Raw genomic sequence first — 18,890 nt, 5'->3', positions numbered from 1 at the left:
TTGCGTCCACTCAGACTCTTGGATCAGCTTTTTTGGAAAGGATTCGAAAAGTTCAAAACTCAAAGTATGAGACTGACTTGTTGAAAATTGTTGATTGTTTTTTTGATGGTTTTGGTACTGTAAATAGTGAACGTATCAATTTTTCTATTAATAATTGAATATTTGTTAATAAAAATCTTGTCAAAATTGTTTATATTTAAATCAAGAGTTTTTTCGAGAGATGCAAACTTTGGTTTGATTTTTTCAACACGTTTGCAAAAATTTAATTAAAATTTTTTACAAGATGCAAATTTTGGTTTGATTTTTTCAACACGTTTGCAAAAATTTAATTAAACTTTTTTACAAGATGCAAATTTTGGTTTGATTTTTTCAACACGTTTGCAAAATTTTCAACAAAATTTTGTGTTAGATGCAAGTTTTTTCGTGATTTTTTTGAAAACAAATGCAAAAATCTAACTTATTTTTTTTTATTCATTTGCAAAAATTGCAAAAACTGTTTGTAAAAAACTTGTTAAATTAATGCTATTCCCTATCTTAATACATTGTTTTTCCAATATTTTTGATCAATCTACATGCAAAAAAGAGATTTTTTATGATCAAAATCAAAACAAAGATTTTCATTTTATTTAATTATTAACAGTGCAAGAAAATCTTCTTTCAGTTTTCTTTAAAATGCGAAAATATTTAATGAAATTTTTCTTAATTTGCGAGATTTTCTTTGATTTTTTTAACAAGTGTGTAAAAAAAATTATGAAAAGTTTTGCATGGTGCAAAAATTAATGTAAAGTTTTTAACATGCTTGCAAAAATTGGTTTAATTTTCTTACCATCTTTCTAACAAAATTCTATAAAAGTATTTACCAGATGCATAATTAGTTTAATTTTTAACAAATTTTTACCATCGAAATTTCTTAATAAACTTTTCTATGATCTCTTTGTTCTTATCTCTTGAAAATAATTTTACTAGATACAAAGAAATTAAATTACAAAGCACAAGACAGTAACCAATTTATTTACAAATCAAAGAGCTGTCGAGCAGCTGAGTTCTCAAAATTTTGCAAGTTCTCAATGGAGCGCAAAGCTGGTCTTGCCTCCATCACTGGTGGCTGTCTTGGTGGTTCGCTGACTGGAGTTCTTGGCTCAGAGAACCCCTCATCCTCTTCGATGGTAATTGGGTTGTCCACAGATCCCTCTTCCCAAGGAAAGAGGAAATCGTCGAATGGTTGAGCCACATATCTAGAGTCAGGAATTTCGGGGTAGTTCATTCCCACATGCTCGGCCACTTCCTCCATCATTTGCATTTCTCCAAGTTGATTCTCTGTAGGAGGTACTTGCGTTATATGATGTTCGTTGAAATCCCTTCGCATCACTTCCACCATATGCCAGACTTGGATTGGGATGTCCATTCGTGCCAGAAAAACTCCACAAACTGTTTCTCGCACTTGGATTTGTACTAAATCAGCCGAAAATTCCACCGAGAACATAAGGTTGTTGTTTTGTACTGAGAAGATCATTTTGAGCAATAAGTTGAGTAAATGATTAAAAGCAAGATTTACAGTTGAGAGGGAGAAATTTGCCGGTAGTTATGTTGAAATTATTGTATTTAGAGCTGAGAGAGGAGGTAGTTGACGGTAGTTAAGTTGAAAATAAAATGATTTTTAGTTAAGAGAGAGGGGTACGTTCAACTGGAATGTGTGGGTTTAACCAATGAGAATGAATTTTCCTTATTTGGATTGTAGTCGTGTCCAATTAGATTTTAGTTTCCTTTTATGGAATTCTTATAGAAAACTCGTGTCCAATTGGAAACAAAGTTACACATTTTCGTTTCCAATCACAAAAATGTTCATTTTTGTTCAAGTTGTTGTATCCAATCAGAGGAACCTTTCAAGGAATTAAGTCTTCCAAATAAGTAAAAATATACACAAAAGCAATCGCAAAAATAAATGACCAAGAGTTGTTTGCTGTAAAAATAAGAAATATTGCCGATATAAGTAACAAAAGAAGAAAAATTAATAAAAGTAGCATCTCTGCTAGTCTTCTCATCAAGTTAACTGAATTTTTTGTATATAATCGATGAGAAATTGCTGATTTTTCAGCAGATATTCACTTCAAGTTCTTTAATTTTGATGTAGATTTGAGATGATAACTCAAAGTTGATGAATTTTTCAAAGCAAATCTCTGGAATTCTGATACCAAACCTGATCATGCAAGATTTTGAACTTTGAAAGTCCTTAAAAAAATGGAGGAATAAAGCACTTTGCTGGGGAGTTTTAACAAATTTGGGAGTTGGATATGGAATAAAAAGAGTCTTTGAAATATTATCGTACGATTTTTTTATCAATTTCAAATTTTCTAAAATAAATAAAATTTCTTTTCTAGTCAAGTGTAACTCAGCTGTAAGTTTATAGCTTTGATACGCAATATGTGAATCAAAAGTAAACTCTTTGATTGAGTAAGTTTCTCTAAAGAGACCTTTACTTAGCCGGAGAACTCTATTTTGGACAACATAAACGTCCAAAAAATTGTGAAAAAAGTAAGAATCTACATCTATTTCATCAATAAGGAAATCACACGGAATATTTTCTTTTTTCTTGTAGAGTAATTCGAGGAAGTTCAAATGCTTTTTGATTGACATTCTTCAAAAATGAATATTTTGGATCCAAAGTTATGACTAGAAACAGCTTAGTTCTGATTGGTTGAAAATTTTTCTGGAAAATTCTAGAACTTTCAAAGGAATGACGTCATAACCATAATAGGAAAATTGTGTGGGTGTTGACGTCATTTCTATTTCTAGAATAACGTCATTATCATAAAAGGAACATTGCGTGGGTGGTGACGTCACTTCTAAATATAGAATGACGTCATTACCATAAAAGGAAAATTGCGTAGGCAGTGACGTCCCTTCTATTCAAAGAATGACGTCATTACCATAAAAGGATAATTGCGTAGGCGTCACTGTTAGTATAAATACACTTATTTTATTGGTTTAAATCATTCATTTTGTTTACCAATCAGAAACAGTCAACTGAATTTTACTTCAAATTTTACATTTCGTTACTTCACGAAAAGTAAGTATTTTCATTCAATTGGTACTTTAAGTTTTTAATTTTGGAACATTTCAAAAGTCCCAATTTTTTTAGATAATGCCTGCCCTTAATCGAAACGAGAAAGTAAAATGTGAGGAATGTGGTCAGGAATACAGGAGAGCTGATAATGCGAGACATCGAAAAAGATGTGCTAAAGGATTTGTTTCTTGTCCTGAATGTAAGTATTCCACTTACAATCAACAAGAAATGAACTATCATATGGCTAAGAAGCATGCTCAACCAAGTTCGAAGCAGTCGACGGTTTGTTCTTCTTGTGAACAAGAGTTCCCGAGTTACTACTCTCTCCAGCAACATCGGAGAAAGGAACATGGAGCGAAACAACGGAAACCTAGTGCTACGGTAGCCGACTTGAACAAGATTGTGGAGGATGAGGGGGAAGATGGTGAAAAATTGAAGGAGGAACTTGGTGCATGTCAACATTTTCTAGTGGATACGGAGATGGAAAATGGGAGACACAAGGTATTTAACTTCCAAATGTCCAAGTTAGATACTAAAATCATTAACGAGAAACTTGAAGAAGTCTTCAACAAGCTCGATTCTGCAGCCAAAATCAACATTGCTCTGGGTTTTGTTCTTCGAAATATTGAGACTGGTGAATATCGATATTTCTACGCCCATGAAAACAATACTCTCTTTGAAAAATCCCAATTACTTTGTACGAAAGCGGATTTGATAACAATCCAAGGAAAAGTAGAAAAATTTGATATTGTGGAACAATGTACACAAGAACGCCAGAACACAAAGTGGCGATTCAAGTTGATTACTAACGTTACAATTTTTGCTGTTTTGTTGAAAAACATCCCAATGGGATGTCCAGATTCTGTCTTACCCGAACCTCTACTGAAAAACCATTCTGTTAACTGTCTTTTATCTAACAAGGACAAGGAACCTTACAAAGATCATTTGTGTCTATTCCGCGCATTGGCCATGTACATGAACGGACACAATGATCTCGACACTCACACCTCCAGATATTTTACAGAATTCATAACAAAATCTGGTTATGATCCTAAGAATTTTCGTGGAGTTTCCGTTGAAGACTTACCTGTTGTCGAGGAAATAATTGGACGCAACATCTTTATTTACGATTTTGATATTCAAGAGGGAGAATATGTGGGAGAACTAGCACGAAGAAGTATTGGTAGATTTGATAAAACAGTCAAATTACTGAGATTCAGTTATAGATAGCTTCTTTAAGTGTTTCCGGTAACCTAGTTGTGATAGTTTCTTCAAAAGATCCGAGTTTCTCAACAAACATCTTCTGAGATGTAAGGATCGTGTGAAACATATTTACCCAAAGAACGTATATGAGCTTCGCAAAACCCTGTTTGAAAAGCTAGAAGGATTCAATCTTCCAGTTTCCGATGATAAAAAACTCTTCAAAAACCTAGCAATTTTCGATTTTGAGTCGATTTGTGTTCCTACAGAAGAGCTAAAAGAAACACAAACTACTACCTGGATTGGAAAACATGTCCCCATTTCAGTCTCTATATCATCAAATCTGATTGATGAACCCATCTTTTTGTACAACAAGGATCCACAGAACTTGATTATTGATTTTGTATCCAACCTCGAGCTGTTGGCTGAGAAAAGTAAGCTGGGGATGAGAACAAATTTCCAAGATATTGAAGTTGCTGTCAATGAAAGAATGAAAAAAATCTTTGATCAATTGAATGAGCGAGGCCAGAATTTTTCAAGTAACAAGTTTGACTACGAAGATGAATGTATTGAAGATTCGGAAGAAGCAGATATGTCAACACAATTCTTGCGAATTCAGAAAAATCAACTCATCGATTTGAAACAACATCTGGAGAGATATATAAATACTTTACCTGTTTTTGGATTTAACAGTGGTAGATATGACTTAAATTTGATCAAGTCCTACTTAATCCCTTATTTGATTCGCGATAAAGAGCAAGAAACATCCGTTATCAAAAAAGCAAATGATTTTATATCTTTCAAGTTTGGAGATGTACAATTTCTTGACATTATGAAATTTCTGGGTGGAGCAACAACTCTGGACTCATTTCTCAAAGCTTATAAAGCTAGTGAAACAAAAGGATTCTTTCCTTATGAGTGGTTTGACAACCCTGACAAACTTGATTTTCCAGGACTACCCCCATATGAAGCATTTTTCAGTAAACTTAGAAACAACAATCCACTAGACAAAGACTTTACTGATTATGAAAAACTGAGGAAGAGTGGACTTGATGAACAGCAAGCACTGAAAAAGCTTCAAATCAACACTGTACCCGCATCTGGTCTAGATAATTACAGTTACTTACAACAAACTTGGCAGAAAAACGGAATGACTGTGTTCAAAGACTTTTTGCAGTGGTACAACAACAAAGATGTAGTTCCAACCCTGGAAGCAATGCAAAAAATGATTCAGTTTTATCATAACAAAGGGATAGACATGTTGAAACTTGGATGTACACTTCCAAATCTAGCAAACATATGTCTACACAGATCTACAAATTACAAGTTTTATCCATTTTGCGAAAGTGATAAAGATTTGTGTGAAAAAATACGAGAAGACATGACCGGTGGGCCTTCGATTGTGTTCACTCGAAAAGCTGTTGTAGATGAAACCTTTATCAGAGATTCATCAAATATTTGTAAGTCAATCGTTGGAATTGATGCGAGCCAGCTTTACCCCTATTCAATGTGTCAAGATATGCCAACAGGACTGTATACGAGATGGGAGTTTGACACTGATATGCAGAAATTCAAGGCTAGACATAATCGAACTCGCAACTTTGAGAATATGGTCATGTCTTTCTATCAAGAATCAAGACCAGAATGTAAAATTGAGAGCTTTTTTACATCTGGAAAACAGAAGAAAATTGACTGTTTTAATGTGGACGGTTATTGTGATCACTGTAAAACAGTATTCGAGGCAATGGGATGCTACTATCACTTTTGTTCTTGTCAAGAAACTCGTTCCTCCTTAACAGAACAGGATATCGAGCGAGGAAATAAGAAGAGAGAGATGGATGAGATGAGACGAGAATACATTCAAGAGAAAGGATACAAAGTTGAAGAAATGTGGGAGTGTGAGTGGTGGCAAAATTTCAAAACCAATGACAAGATCAAAAATCATGTTCGAACACACTTTCCCTACAAAAGACCCCTTTCTACAGACTCTCTTCTAGCAAAAATAAAAGATGGATCTCTTTTTGGTTACGTTCAGTGTGACTTAGTTGTTCCAGATGAACTGAAATCGAAATTTGCGAATTTTCCTCCAATTTTCAAAAACACTGAGGTTGGAAGAAACCATATTGGTGACTATATGAAGAATTATGCTATTGAAAATGAAATGTTGAAACATCCACAGAGAATGCTTATATCTAGCTTCAAGCTAGAAAATGGAACAGTTATAACTCCTCTCTTCAACTTTTATTTAGAACTTGGCTTGCAATGCACCAAAATTTATCGTTTTGTTGAATATTCTCCTCGGAAATGCTTTAGTAATTTCGTTCAGTCAGTGGTTGATGCAAGAAGAGAAGGAGATGAAAACCCTCTATCAGGAGTTGTAGCAGAAACAATGAAGCTCTTGGGCAATTCCTCCTATGGCTATCAGATCATGGATAGATCCAGACATACAATCACGAAGTATCTGAACGATGGAAAAAACTCACAAGGCAATCAATGAACCACTGTTTAAGAAACTTAACACAGTTGAGAAGGACTTATATGAGGTGGAGTTGTTGAAGTCAACCATTGAGCACAGAGAACCCATCATTGTTGGTTTTTTCATACTTCAGTATGCAAAACTGAGAATGTTGGAACTCTACTATGACTTCTTTGACAAGTTCTGTGATGTAAATAAATTTGAAGAGTTGGAGATGGACACAGACTCACTTTACTTGGCACTTGCAGAAGAAAATTTGTACGATTGCATCCAACCAGATAGGAGAGCTGCTTGGGAAAAAATGAGGGAGAGTGATTGCAGAGATTCCTTCAAGGCGGATGCAAAATCCAATTTCTTTCCTCGAACCTGTTGTAGTGTCCATAAAAAACATGATAAGCGGGAGCCGGGACTTTTCAAAGAAGAATTTAGGTGCACAGAAATGCTCTGTTTATGTAGTAAGACATATTGCTGCTATGACAACAAGTCAGACAAATTCAAATTTAGCAGCAAAGGATTGAATAAGCGGGTTCTAGAAGACTCTGGAGATGGACCTTTAGCAAAGTATAGGAGAGTTCTTGATGAAACAATTAATCTTACATCTACTAACAGAGGATTCAGAACTATAAATCATATGGTGGCCACATATGAACAGACAAAGAAAGGACTAAGCTATTTTTATCCAAAAAGACAAGTACAAGATGATGGAATTCATACAAAACCACTGAACTTATAAGAACTGATCTGGTCAAGTAAAGTTATTCATGATGTTGTATTATATTGGGTTTATGATGTTAAAATGTAAAATGTTGCGGTAAACTTGTTATACAATGCAGTGATTTATATACTTTCTTTGTAATTTAAACTTTTTTCTCAAAAAACTTGACTTTTTTTCGAAGTCTCTGTAGGTTCAGAATAGATTCAGATAGGTAGAAAGTAAAAGTATTGAATAAATTTTTATTAGATCAAGTTAAACAAAACTTATCATGTTTTGAATTTTTTCGAAAAAATTTTCACAAAAATTCCAAGTTCTTACCCAAAAAACTCTTACCATCGACTTACCATATATCAAAAATTTAATTGAAAGCCCTTCATTACACAACCTACTCGTAATTAAACTTTGATATTTAACAATTAGGTAACGGGCGCCGAAATTTTTGCGAAAAAAATTAGAATTTTCCATTCAAAAACCAAAAAAATTACGTTTTTCTTTCTCTTACCATCACACTGAAACCTTACCATCGGTATTCCCTATCTTAATACATTGTAGACTCTATACCCAATCTTAATACATAGCTGGCGGACCGGATGCTCTATTCCCTATCTTAATACATGGAGGTCTGGGTTTAGTTTGTAAAACAGTTTTAATGTTTGGAATTTCAATTTTAACATATTTTTCAAAGCCACCGGGTTTGAACAAAACTTTTTCTAGTTTCGGACTTAAACAGAGCCATTCGGAAGCCGGACAGGGGTATGTCAAGTGAAGTGAGTTTCAAGTTCTAGTCGAGACTGTTACGTAACTGACGTTATTAAGTATTATAGTTTATGAGTACTACCAAGGCTAACGTCATAGATAGCGTTGTGTTAACTTATCGCAAGTTGCAACCGTGACCGATTAGAAATAAAGTTAGTTCTTTTACCTCTCGATGTAAGATTTTTATACCTTACATCTTCTTTTATTTCTTTCACTTCTGTTGTTATATCTCTATATCTCTAATATAGAGATATTTATACCTTCTCTTTTATATCTCTAATATACTCTCTTTTATATATCTAACTTCTTTTGTTACGAGTTCACTTAGTATTTTTCTACATGGCGCAGTCACAAATGAAATCGGTACTTTGGGAGGATTGGGCACAGTAAATTTAAATTAATAACCCAACCAAAAAATCAGCGATATTAATTTCACGGAGCTGTGGAAATTTATGACCGCATTTCAAGGAGATTCGGTTGCTCTCAATTACAAGTTTATAGTGTTTGGACGAAAACAACGAGATAATGAAGCAATGGAACAATTTTTTGGCGCCGTGATTGACTTGTCCCGAGGGTGCAATTTTTGCACAAAAGCGGAATCGATAGTTTGGGATATCTTAACAATGAATATGCCAAACAAGGAAATTCGAAAACACTTATGCATGGAAACATTAAGTCCGGCAGATGCAGTTCAGTTTGCTGTGGTTAAAGAAAGGTGAAATGATGTATACACGGGCGAGTCGAGGACTACCCAAAATTGGGCGTAACCAATATAGAACTAGGCGCCAGAATTCCGCGGACAGCTATCAGTCAGGATACATCAAAAGAGAACCAGTGAATGATGCCTCAATTGTTTTAAAACAGACTCGTGATAATTCGTGATAAATCGAGATAACCGTGAGAGTTCTCATAATTGTGGTTGAAACAGAATCATAGGAAAACTGTGCAGCAAAGCATATTGCTTGCAAAGATGTAGCAGAAGGGACATTTTCTAAATATTGAAAAAAAAGTGGCAATTAACCAAGATGACAAATTCATAAGGGTTCATTCTGTATGGAACGATCGTGATCCGGTAGTTTGAGGAGGAAGAGGGTGTATTCTGAGTGTTTCTGATCAGATCAGTGCAGCATCAGGTAGGCAAAAAAATTGGTAGTTACCCAAGTTAAAAGATAGATAGATTTCAGCGGTGAGAATTAGAACAAACTGATCCATACTACGTCAATCGTTTAATGACAAAAGGAGTGATAACAGAGTGATTAATTGTAAGCCTTTTGGTGAGCTCAAAATAGTTCTCCTTTTATGCAGTGAAGTTCTTCTTCGTGTGAGTTCTGATATTTCTCGTCGATATTTTACTACGTCTACTTTTCGAAGATCCTGTAGCTTGCCTCGTAGTAAGTTTACTAGACATTCGCTGAGGAATTGAATGAAACTTTTTGGACAATGGAGGATGAATTGTTTTTGAAGTTTTTGGGAAAATGTTTGAAATATTGGGAGTATAGAGACGTATTGTGTGCTCATCGTCCAAAAACTTAGTTTCTGTTCCTGCTGGTAGATAAAATTTTGATGGAACTGAACCACTGTTTGTGCAATATCTTAGCGAATCAACTGTTTTTGGAGTTAAATCAATGAGTAAATGGCCATAAGGTGTAGATGTTGCATCTTGATACCACTCTTTCAATTGTGATCCTAGACCTAGTTGTTGACTTAATGTATTGATTTGTAAAACATCTCTCGGTGACTTGAAAAGGACTATATGTGTATTTTGTAACTCAACATCTCTTCCCAATTTGCTTTGATGAAACAAGTTATGCTTAATATATATTGTATTCAGTCCCCTGTGTCTTCCAGCAGTAGCAACTTTTACAAACTGCTTAGAATTTGAAATTTCTTCACAAGAGTCATCAAATATTAACAGGTATTTTGTTCCATTATTGGGAAGGTTTTCAATCAGTTCAAAGTCAACTCCTTGGACAAACTTAAGGTTTTTTCTTTGCATTTGTCCATAAAGAGGTTGATAATGTTGATAAAAATAAAAAATTTTGTCAAACTTTGGTTGAAATGTACCAATTTTTAACCACTCAAAAATAAGATGTGATTTTCCAGATCCACTCGGTCCAACTAGCGAAATAAAAACTCGTTCTTTGGTAGAAATTATTTTATTCATAGTTTTGGAGAAGGTAAAATATAACCGACTGTACTTGATAAAATTGCTACCCAAACAGTTGTTTCTTCACATGTAGTGGATAACATTATTCGAACGATTGCACATGCTAGTATTAAAACTATGACAAAAAATTGGCACATAAACACTAAAAGAGATCTATTACACGTACGTCCAAAAAACTTCCAAGATTTTCGTTCATGATTCTCCTCTTCAAAAACAAAGTTTCCTAAATTTAATTGCTTGTCACATTCATCACCCATCTCAACTCTGGAATGAAAAAATTGATAATGACTAACATTTAAATTTCAAAAACACGATAATACAAAATTATTAAGGTAAATTACAATTTATTAAAAAAACATCGAGTCCATGTTCCGTATGCAAATGCTTTTCTTTCTGCACAGTGAAGAGTATTTGCATGACGAAATGGGTAGTTGCTACACCTCTAATCATATTCTTCATCTTTGAAAATCAAATTCTGAACTTTTGGACATGCGTAGTCATCCAAGTTTGTAACCTTTGTTTCCAAAATTTCTGACAGAATTTTACATTTTTCATAACCTTTTGCAAAAAACTCCGTTTCTGGAGCTTTTAGTTTTTTCAATATTTTTTCAAGCTAAGTATATTTTTCATGGCCACTGTTCCAATTGATTCCATGAAGATGCTTCGTACACCAAGCAGACTGAGATGTAGCTTTGAATTTTTTGGGAGGAAGAAAGGAATATCCCACAGTTTGTCCATTTTGATAAACTCCTAACTCTTTAACTATTTTGTTTTCAATACACTCAATATCCAAAACAACTAGACTCATGATGCTTACTGTTTTCGCTGAAAATTTTTGTTAGAATAACTAACAATCGAACAATGCATATACTGATGAAGCAAAAATTTTAACATATAAACAGAAGATTAATCCAGTCACGTGACCAAGAAAACAAGAACTTGGAAATCTAGGTAAAACATAACAATAACCAGGTCCCTTATAAGTAGTAGAATTCACAGATCCAGCTGCATCATGTAAAATTGCATGAAGTCTGAAAATTTTTGAATTTGCAAAAAAGTAATCCATACAAGAATTTCCGTATCCAATTAAACCCCCAAAAGGAAATTTTTGGTCCATTTCTTTCAAATTTATGTTTGGGTCCAAAACAATACAGGTACAAAGAAAGTAATTTTTTCTTTTTGTATTTGATGTAAAGTCATGCTTTATCAAATCAAAATTTCTGAGAACTTCATTCAATTTCTGAACGTTCATTTTCTACAGTACATTCGTCAATAATGATACAAGTTTTTTTGAATGTATCTACATAGGACAAAACTGAGGGGATAAAATCAACCAAATTATCATACTCTTTTTTTTCCAACTGAAAATTCTGATTGTTCTTCCAAGTGTTTCCTTTTCTACGATACTCTATAATATCTATTTTTTTAATATCTGAACGATAACTTAGAAAAATTTTTCGTCTTCCATTATGCAAAGTCCACTCAAATTGGGAAATTTGTGATTCTGTATCCAAATCTTGCAATTTTGGTAAACTTTGAGATTCCAAAACTGTTAGTGACAATTTCTGGGACTTTTCTTCTAAGACGATATGAAAAAGTCCCAATTTATTTTGAATTTTTAAAACAAGATTTCTGGAAAAACCAATGTTCCAACTCATACTGCTCAGCTCAAAGAAGTTTTAAAAAATGATTCAAGAAGATGAATATTTGAATTACATTACTATAATAACATCACTCAACAACAAAATTATTGAACATTACAGTTCTCAACAAACATAAAATTTTCCAAGACTTGGGCAAGTTCTTTGAATTCGTTCAAAGTATAGTTGACATAAGCAACTTGCTTCAAGACTTCGTTCTCCTTTGCAGTGAAGAGTCGAATCTGAATGTAGGGTGGCTTGTTCACACTGTACTTCTTGATTGTGACACACACCCTTCTCTTCTTGTATGTTGCTACGTCATACACCGCATGACAGTTCGCAAGTTCCTGCTCCATGGTTGAGTCTTTGTCAGAATAAGGTTCCAATACAGGAACGAGTCCAAGGTTTTCAGCATCGTGAATAACAGTATTCCGTATTGCTGATATCCTTTCCCCTTCTTTTTCACCAAGATAGATTTGCTGGGTTTTTTCGAATTGTCCAGATTCATTTTTCTTTAGCAATTGGAAGCAAGGTTCAAAGTAAATTTTTCCGTTGTAGGGTTTTTGGGACCAAGAAAATCTCCCAATCCTTTTTTGGTTCTTAGCAAATTCAATATAGTTGGGAAGGATATCTTTTCGTGAATACATTTTTGATTTAAGATTCAGAACCAACTGATCAGTAGTAGATATTTCAAAATAATGATATCTGTAAATTTATAGAAATTAGGAAATCTAGATGACTCACTGTACAATCCATATAAGGTATTTTTTTTACCTTATATGGAATACTGAGTAGGTGATGATCCAAATATGGACATTGCGTAGGTGATGTAACTACTATATAAGCAATTCAATATAGATAAAAATCATTTTCAACAAGTAATCGGTGATGGCATCTGCTATGTGTCAAGCATATCCCACTTTTTATTCGGACTACAATGCAAAATCTCTTTTTATCTCTGTCTCAGAAAACTTTTATGAAAAATTTATTGTCACCCAAGACTACTGTGTATCTAACCATTCATCATTCTGCCCAGTGGAAAATTGCAAATTTCACTTAGTATTAATCGGATCATCACTCGATCAGATTTTGCAAAGATTAGATAAATATCATTTCACTTATCAAATTGTTGACTGTATATATACTTTATACAAACACAGATTTTATTTCAATATTATTTCATCAAGAGGTGAAGTTTTCAATCAATTGAATCGTGCAGTCAAACACAACTTGAAATGTAGAATACCGGAAAAATTACCCAGTGTTGCAAAAAAACGACTGCTGCGAAAAAAATTCAAAAGACATTATCTCAGTTCTGCTCAGAAGATTGCGTCCACTCAGACTCTTGGATCAGCTTTTTTGGAAAGGATTCGAAAATTTCAAAACTCAAAGTATGAGACTGACTTGTTGAAAATTGTTGATTGTTTTTTTGATGGTTTTGGTACTGTAAATAGTGAACGTATCAATTTTTCTATTAATAATTGAATATTTGTTAATAAAAATCTTGTCAAAATTGTTTATATTTAAATCAAGAGTTTTTTCGAGAGATGCAAATTTTGGTTTGATTTTTTCAACACGTTTGCAAAAATTTAATTAAAATTTTTTACAAGATGCAAATTTTGGTTTGATTTTTTCAACACGTTTGCAAAAATTTAATTAAACTTTTTTACAAGATGCAAATTTTGGTTTGATTTTTTCAACACGTTTGCAAAATTTTCAACAAAATTTTGTGTTAGATGCAAGTTTTTTCGTGATTTTTTTGAAAACAAATGCAAAAATCTAACTTATTTTTTTTTATTCATTTGCAAAAATTGCAAAAACTGTTTGTAAAAAACTTGTTAAATTAATGCTATTCCCTATCTTAATACATTGTTTTTCCAATATTTTTGATCAATCTACATGCAAAAAAGAGATTTTTTATGATCAAAATCAAAACAAAGATTTTCATTTTATTTAATTATTAACAGTGCAAGAAAATCTTCTTTCAGTTTTCTTTAAAATGCGAAAATATTTAATGAAATTTTTCTTAATTTGCGAGATTTTCTTTGATTTTTTTAACAAGTGTGTAAAAAAATTATGAAAAGTTTTGCATGGTGCAAAAATTAATGTAAAGTTTTTAACATGCTTGCAAAAATTGGTTTAATTTTCTTACCATCTTTCTAACAAAATTCTATAAAAGTATTTACCAGATGCATAATTAGTTTAATTTTTAACAAATTTTTACCATCGAAATTTCTTAATAAACTTTTCTATGATCTCTTTGTTCTTATCTCTTGAAAATAATTTTACTAGATACAAAGAAATTAAATTACAAAGCACAAGACAGTAACCAATTTATTTACAAATCAAAGAGCTGTCGAGCAGCTGAGTTCTCAAAATTTTGCAAGTTCTCAATGGAGCGCAAAGCTGGTCTTGCCTCCATCACTGGTGGCTGTCTTGGTGGTTCGCTGACTGAAGTTCTTGGCTCAGAGAACCCCTCATCCTCTTCGATGGTAATTGGGTTGTCCACAGATCCCTCTTCCCAAGGAAAGAGGAAATCGTCGAATGGTTGAGCCACATATCTAGAGTCAGGAATTTCGGGGTAGTTCATTCCCACATGCTCGGCCACTTCCTCCATCATTTGCATTTCTCCAAGTTGATTCTCTGTAGGAGGTACTTGCGTTATATGATGTTCGTTGAAATCCCTTCGCATCACTTCCACCATATGCCAGACTTGGATTGGGATGTCCATTCGTGCCAGAAAAACTCCACAAACTGTTTCTCGCACTTGGATTTGTACTAAATCAGCCGAAAATTCCACCGAGAACATAAGGTTGTTGTTTTGTACTGAGAAGATCATTTTGAGCAATAAGTTGAGTAAATGATTAAAAGCAAGATTTACAGTTGAGAGGGAGAAATTTGCCGGTAGTTATGTTGAAATTATTGTATTTAGAGCTGAGAGAGGAGGTAGTTGACGGTAGTTAAGTTGAAAATAAAATGATTTTTAGTTAAGAGAGAGGGGTACGTTCAACTGGAATGTGTGGGTTTAACCAATGAGAATGAATTTTCCTTATTTGGATTGTAGTCGTGTCCAATTAGATTTTAGTTTCCTTTTATGGAATTCTTATAGAAAACTCGTGTCCAATTGGAAACAAAGTTACACATTGTCGTTTCCAATCACAAAAATGTTCATTTTTGTTCAAGTTGTTGTATCCAATCAGAGGAACCTTTCAAGGAATTAAGTCTTCCAAATAAGTAAAAATATACACAAAAGCAATCGCAAAAATAAATGACCAAGAGTTGTTTGCTGTAAAAATAAGAAATATTGCCGATATAAGTAACAAAAGAAGAAAAATTAATAAAAGTAGCATCTCTGCTAGTCTTCTCATCAAGTTAATTGAATTTTTTGTATATAATCGATGAGAAATTGCTGATTTTTCAGCAGATATTCACTTCAAGTTCTTTAATTTTGATGTAGATTTGAGATGATAACTCAAAGTTGATGAATTTTTCAAAGCAAATCTCTGGAATTCTGATACCAAACCTGATCATGCAAGATTTTGAACTTTGAAAGTCCTTAAAAAAATGGAGGAATAAAGCACTTTGCTGGGGAGTTTTAACAAATTTGGGAGTTGGATATGGAATAAAAAGAGTCTTTGAAATATTATCGTACGATTTTTTTATCAATTTCAAATTTTCTAAAATAAATAAAATTTCTTTTCTAGTCAAGTGTAACTCAGCTGTAAGTTTATAGCTTTGATACGCAATATGTGAATCAAAAGTAAACTCTTTGATTGAGTAAGTTTCTCTAAAGAGACCTTTATTTAGCCGGAGAACTCTATTTTGGACAACATAAACGTCCAAAAAATTGTGAAAAAAGTAAGAATCTACATCTATTTCATCAATAAGGAAATCACACGGAATATTTTCTTTTTTCTTGTAGAGTAATTCGAGGAAATTCAAATATTTTTTGATTGACATTCTTCAAAAATGAATATTTTGGATCCAAAGTTATGACTAGAAACAGCTTAGTTCTGATTGGTTGAAAATTTTTCTGGAAAATTCTAGAACTTTCAAAGGAATGACGTCATAACCATAATAGGAAAATTGTGTGGGTGTTGACGTCATTTCTATTTCTAGAATAACGTCATTATCATAAAAGGAACATTGCGTGGGTGGTGACGTCACTTCTAAATATAGAATGACGTCATTACCATAAAAGGAAAATTGCGTAGGCAGTGACGTCCCTTCTATTCAAAGAATGACGTCATTACCATAAAAGGATAATTGCGTAGGCGTCACTGTTAGTATAAATACACTTATTTTATTGGTTTAAATCATTCATTTTGTTTACCAATCAGAAACAGTCAACTGAATTTTACTTCAAATTTTACATTTCGTTACTTCACGAAAAGTAAGTATTTTCATTCAATTGGTACTTTAAGTTTTTAATTTTGGAACATTTCAAAAGTCCCAATTTTTTTAGATAATGCCTGCCCTTAATCGAAACGAGAAAGTAAAATGTGAGGAATGTGGTCAGGAATACAGGAGAGCTGATAATGCGAGACATCGAAAAAGATGTGCTAAAGGATTTGTTTCTTGTCCTGAATGTAAGTATTCCACTTACAATCAACAAGAAATGAACTATCATATGGCTAAGAAGCATGCTCAACCAAGTTCGAAGCAGTCGACGGTTTGTTCTTCTTGTGAACAAGAGTTCCCGAGTTACTACTCTCTCCAGCAACATCGGAGAAAGGAACATGGAGCGAAACAACGGAAACCTAGTGCTACGGTAGCCGACTTGAACAAGATTGTGGAGGATGAGGGGGAAGATGGTGAAAAATTGAAGGAGGAACTTGGTGCATGTCAACATTTTCTAGTGGATACGGAGATGGAAAATGGGAGACACAAGGTATTTAACTTCCAAATGTCCAAGTTAGATACTAAAATCATTAACGAGAAACTTGAAGAAGTCTTCAACAAGCTCGATTCTGCAGCCAAAATCAACATTGCTCTGGGTTTTGTTCTTCGAAATATTGAGACTGGTGAATATCGATATTTCTACGCCCATGAAAACAATACTCTCTTTGAAAAATCCCAATTACTTTGTACGAAAGCGGATTTGATAACAATCCAAGGAAAAGTAGAAAAATTTGATATTGTGGAACAATGTACACAAGAACGCCAGAACACAAAGTGGCGATTCAAGTTGATTACTAACGTTACAATTTTTGCTGTTTTGTTGAAAAACATCCCAATGGGATGTCCAGATTCTGTCTTACCCGAACCTCTACTGAAAAACCATTCTGTTAACTGTCTTTTATCTAACAAGGACAAGGAACCTTACAAAGATCATTTGTGTCTATTCCGCGCATTGGCCATGTACATGAACGGACACAATGATCTCGACACTCACACCTCCAGATATTTTACAGAATTCATAACAAAATCTGGTTATGATCCTAAGAATTTTCGTGGAGTTTCCGTTGAAGACTTACCTGTTGTCGAGGAAATAATTGGACGCAACATCTTTATTTACGATTTTGATATTCAAGAGGGAGAATATGTGGGAGAACTAGCACGAAGAAGTATTGGTAGATTTGATAAAACAGTCAAATTACTGAGATTCAGATATAGATAGCTTCTTTAAGTGTTTCCGGTAACCTAGTTGTGATAGTTTCTTCAAAAGATCCGAGTTTCTCAACAAACATCTTCTGAGATGTAAGGATCGTGTGAAACATATTTACCCAAAGAACGTATATGAGCTTCGCAAAACCCTGTTTGAAAAGCTAGAAGGATTCAATCTTCCAGTTTCCGATGATAAAAAACTCTTCAAAAACCTAGCAATTTTCGATTTTGAGTCGATTTGTGTTCCTACAGAAGAGCTAAAAGAAACACAAACTACTACCTGGATTGGAAAACATGTCCCCATTTCAGTCTCTATATCATCAAATCTGATTGATGAACCCGTCTTTTTGTACAACAAGGATCCACAGAACTTGATTATTGATTTTGTATCCAACCTCGAGCTGTTGGCTGAGAAAAGTAAGCTGGGGATGAGAACAAATTTCCAAGATATTGAAGTTGCTGTCAATGAAAGAATGAAAAAAATCTTTGATCAATTGAATGAGCGAGGCCAGAATTTTTCAAGTAACAAGTTTGAGTACGAAGATGAATGTATTGAAGATTCGGAAGAAGCAGATATGTCAACACAATTCTTGCGAATTCAGAAAAATCAACTCATCGATTTGAAACAACATCTGGAGAGATATATAAATACTTTACCTGTTTTTGGATTTAACAGTGGTAGATATGACTTAAATTTGATCAAGTCCTACTTAATCCCTTATTTGATTCGCGATAAAGAGCAAGAAACATCCGTTATCAAAAAAGCAAATGATTTTATATCTTTCAAGTTTGGAGATGTACAATTTCTTGACATTATGAAATTTCTGGGTGGAGCAACAACTCTGGACTCATTTCTCAAAGCTTATAAAGCTAGTGAAACAAAAGGATTCTTTCCTTATGAGTGGTTTGACAACCCTGACAAACTTGATTTTCCAGGACTACCCCCATATGAAGCATTTTTCAGTAAACTTAGAAACAACAATCCACTAGACAAAGACTTTACTGATTATGAAAAACTGAGGAAGAGTGGACTTGATGAACAGCAAGCACTGAAAAAGCTTCAAATCAACACTGTACCCGCATCTGGTCTAGATAATTACAGTTACTTACAACAAACTTGGCAGAAAAACGGAATGACTGTGTTCAAAGACTTTTTGCAGTGGTACAACAACAAAGATGTAGTTCCAACCCTGGAAGCAATGCAAAAAATGATTCAGTTTTATCATAACAAAGGGATAGACATGTTGAAACTTGGATGTACACTT

The sequence above is a fragment of the Symsagittifera roscoffensis genome, chromosome 4, assembly GCF_963678635.1.
Source record: "Symsagittifera roscoffensis chromosome 4, txSymRosc1.1, whole genome shotgun sequence".
Taxonomy (NCBI): domain Eukaryota; kingdom Metazoa; phylum Xenacoelomorpha; order Acoela; family Convolutidae; genus Symsagittifera; species Symsagittifera roscoffensis.
Note: the sequence above shows the minus strand (reverse complement) of the source record.